This window comes from Oxyura jamaicensis, chromosome 10, assembly GCF_011077185.1.
Source record: "Oxyura jamaicensis isolate SHBP4307 breed ruddy duck chromosome 10, BPBGC_Ojam_1.0, whole genome shotgun sequence".
Lineage (NCBI taxonomy): Eukaryota > Metazoa > Chordata > Aves > Anseriformes > Anatidae > Oxyura > Oxyura jamaicensis.
Genome location: NC_048902.1, coordinates 3521369 through 3525479, shown reverse-complemented (window position 1 = coordinate 3525479; position 4111 = coordinate 3521369). Strand labels below are relative to the sequence as shown.

Here is a 4111-nt window from a genome sequence, read left to right as displayed (position 1 = left end):
AGGAAGAACTTCTTTACCGAAAGGGTTGTTAGACACTGGAACGGGCTGCCCAGGGAAGTGGTGGAGTCACCATCCCTGGAGGTCTTTAAAAGACGTTTAGATGTAGAGCTTAGGGATATGGTTTAGTGGGGACTGTTAGTGTTAGGTCAGAGGTTGGACTTGATGATCTTGAGATCTCTTCCAACCTAGAAAATTCTGTGATTCTGGGATTCTGGGATATTGGTGGTGGTGCTGTGATACTGACCTCTGACTTCTAGGCAGAGTTATTTGAGTGCTGGTGGTAGCTTAACTGATGCCTGTGTTTATGTAATCTATAAACCTACAAACTTGTAAGAAGCTTGCACAAATTGTTTATAGTGGCAACTGCTGGTGCTTCAATTAAAAACGAAATCTGAATTCCCTCTTCTGGATAGTCTCCCACTTACCTCCATTGTTTGTGGAGGGAGTTAGGGAAGTCGTCTCCTTCAGCCGAATGAAATTGGTTAGGTCAGCCTTGTAACAAAATGGATTTTCCAGGATGAATATAAATAGCAATAGTTCTAAGAATTTCTTTATACAATCGTAATCCAAATATAATATAATTTGTGTTGTGTATCTGATTTTGTGAACCTTACCAGCGTGGTTAAAGGGCCTCAGAATCAGCCTGTAACTACAGGAAAAACAAACAAACAAACAAACAAAAAACGAGCTCGCTTTATGATTTCATAAGAGGTAAGGTGGTTTATATGCCTTAAGCATACATTTTGGTGTTCTTGCATAGCAAGGTTTCTGAAGTATCAACTGATTTCCCTGTATCTAGCTCTTTGATCTGGGAATACAAAGCAGTTCAACCTAATTGTTTGTGTTGCTTAAAACCCTGATGGAGTCTGTTTGCCTTTTGGTTACATATGGATGGGATGGCTGTGGTTAAAAATTTAAAAAGCACGATGCTGGAGTGACAGGCAATCATCAAGCTTTTGCGCACATTGATGCACTGTTTAAAGACATGCTAGTTGAAATAGAGTATGAGGATTTTTTTTTCCCCCTAGCCTTTTTTTATCATAAAAGAAAAATGGAAGACTTTCTTGGGAACTCTTATACTGGGCCTTCTGGCTACAGAAATCAATGACACAGACATGTGCTGTCTCAGTGCTTTTCTAGTCTCTGTGAATCAATATCATGATTTTCTTGTTTAACACTTCAGCTGAAGCAGTTGAAAGCAACTGCCACCTTACAGAGAATACCAGAGTAACTCTCTACACTTCTCAATGAGAATCCTCTATCTACTGTCCATACCCTTCCCCTTATAACCATAACCTGCAAGGAAATGTCTTCAGTCGCGTTCTTACTGACGAAGCTCCATCCCAGTACAATCCTACAAGTTATCAGCTAGCAATCTAGTTATTAATTACCCCTTGATAAGGAATGGTTTGGGCTCCCATTTGCTGCCTGCCTCCCTCCCTTGCAAAATCCTCATGGTTAGCTGATTGACACTCTGGCCTTGAAATTCCTGAACATGATAAGCAGCACTTGTTCATAATATTCTTATTTTGCTTGATATGCCAAGTGAAGTTGTTAATTGTATTCATCATTTCTCACTTAGTGTACTCCTCCCTTCTATTACCTCCTCCCACATAAGGTCAGAGGAGTAATAAAACAGGAATTAAGTTATATCCTCTGGTGCTGTTAATAATCCAGCTACCAGTTCCTGCTATTTCTTAACAAACTTGTGTGTGCCTTCTTGAAATGAGACTAAGGTAAGGCCGGTGGCTGCTGAAAAGTGATGTGGGGGAACAGACCCTGGGACAGAACAGATGATAGTTCAGTTCACTACTGAACAGAAAGAACTGCAGAGTGGGTGAGGCAGATGACACTAGGATTCTACATTTAGGATCAATCTATGAAGCACTGCTTTATTTATTTATTTACTTTTCCTGGGGGAAAAGAAAGAGAATGGCAGTGGCAAAGAAAAGTACTAATATCTAGCTGATTTTGTTTTTTTGATTGGGCTTGCAGCTCTAACAGTAGCCAGAGTTGACTGAATCAATGTCTCGAGTTGCCTACATCTACACTACATGTTAGCAATAAAGTTTTTAGCTTTACAAATGCAATTCTTTTTTTTTTTTTTTTTGGGGGGGGGAGGGGGTAGGAGACGGGTTTAACATGTAGCAAGCAACTGAAGCATCTTGGACCACTGAGGGATGTCATCAGTTGATCTTTCCAGCACAAATGCCTTTGAGACAAAACACAAACTGATGAGATATTGCTGTCAATAACTCTCAGCCAGGAAAGGAATGTCTCCCTAGTAATTTAGTTACAGGCCAATAGATCTCAGAGGTAGTAATCCAGAGTAGTTGGATTTCAACTTCACTACCATAGCCAACCGTGCACTGCCCAGCTGTATGAAGTACATTCACTCCCTGTAATCAGCTTTTGCAAAGATTCTCTTTTGAAGTGTATCAGATGTTCACAGTTTTCAAAGTTTTCAGCCGTGGTCCTGCTAAAACCTTGTGTTACTTTACCAGTACCTCATTTTACATACAACGCAGCCTTCCTCCATGGTGGGAAATTTTGGCTGACATCTCCAGAACTTGCCATTTTTCAGACTGTATTGGAAAATACTGCATGTCTGCCATCATACTGGCCATCATACTGGCTTTGGCAGGATGGTATAGTATAATAATTTTTTTTGGTTACTGAACAGTGATAACTAAATGACTTAGTGGCATAATTACTAAGCACCAATTATTTAATTACTAGATATTGTGTTGTTTTTTTCCCTTCTCTGAGGTTCCAAAGAACCTTGGAAACATCTCCAAGCTAAAGATAATACAGAAAATGAGTACAGTATTTTCCAGGCTAAACACAGCAATTTGATCTTTAGAGCTCAAGTTCACAAAGGACACAATTTATTCTTCTGAAAAACACCCATAACTGAAAGAACTTACAGTAAATAAATTGGGCATGACTGAAAGCAGCTACGGCCGGTGTCAGTAAGTTAAGTATGGACTGAAACAGCTGAGAGATGCAGGTTACATTTGGTTAAGTGTTTTCCCATTATTTACAGTTCACCAGAAATAATTTAACATTTTTTCTAGAAGATCGTACTTTTTTATTAGGGTAGAATGGACAGCAAAGCATTGGGGAAAAAAAAATGTAACCTCAGAAGTAAACTGAGAAGCATTCCTGAAGAGATGTTGAGACTATTGGAACTAATACCTGAGATGTCCGGGATGGGAGAGCTCTATTGTCTAAAAGGTACGAGAAAAACTGAATTTTAGTTACTTTGAGGTCCAGTGATCTTCACACGTTAGTGGTAAGACCAGCAGTGACACAGCTCTTCCCGCACCATGTTCCAGGGTGGCCTTTTCCAGTCGTTACGGCCTTGCTGTCAAGTCAGGGCCTCGCCTAGCAGTTCGGTGACGTTCCGTTGGAATCGAAGGGAGTATTTCATTCAGAACGGGTTGGGACAGTTGATACTATGCTCCCTTATTTAACCCGCTGGGTAAACACCTCTCGGAAACCCCCAGGACAACATGGGCAGAGCACCTCTCCTCTGCGAGCAGCGCAAAATCTCGTATTTACCGCCCCCCCGGCTGCAGTATCGCGTGCTGTGTCTCGTCGGGTGTGGCGGTAACCCCGGGCGCGGCCTCCCTCGGGGCGGCGGGCGAGGAGCCGCGGGCCGTGAAGCGGCGGCACGTGAGGCCCGCCACATGGCGCCCGGCCCCGCCCCGCGGCGGCGGGCGAGCAGGCGGCGCTGTGGGGCTGCCCCGCGCTCTACCCGGCAGGCCTCGCGCCGGGCGCCCCCCTCCTCCTCCTCCTCCTCCCTCCTTCCCCCGGTGGCGGCGGCGCCGAGGTGGGGCGCCGCGCTCCGGCGATGTGAGGAGCGGAGCCTCTGCCAGCGCGGCTGCCTCCCGGCCCCCCCTTCCCCGCCCCGCCAGCCCGGGAGCGGCCCCTCCGGAGGCGCAGCACGGTAAGCCAGCCCGCTCGGTGCCCGCCTCCGTGCCCCTCGGCGGGCCGCCCCGGCCTCGGGGGGAGCTCTGGCCCCGCTCCGCTGCGGGCCGCGGGGGGACTGTCGCCTGCCAGGCCGGCGCCATCTTAGGTCGGAGCGCGGCCTCGCAGCCCCCTCGCG

The 4111-nt window shown here is 46.0% G+C and overlaps 1 protein-coding gene across 7 annotated transcripts in view; it reads left to right on the top strand.

The window, feature by feature from the left end:
* The first annotated feature begins 3806 nt into the window (after positions 1–3806).
* The window catches only part of ZNF280D (zinc finger protein 280D), a 51407-nt gene continuing 51102 nt past the window's right edge, over positions 3807–4111 (top strand). For 4 of the 7 annotated variants that reach the window (XR_004753479.1, XM_035335467.1, XM_035335471.1 and 1 more), the window contains exon 1: positions 3886–3952. The gene's annotated coding sequence lies outside the window, so the exon portion shown is untranslated. Of the gene's footprint in view, positions 3953–4111 lie in introns of all 7 variants that reach the window. The other 3 variants (XM_035335469.1, XM_035335472.1, XM_035335476.1) reach the window with 2 other exon arrangements.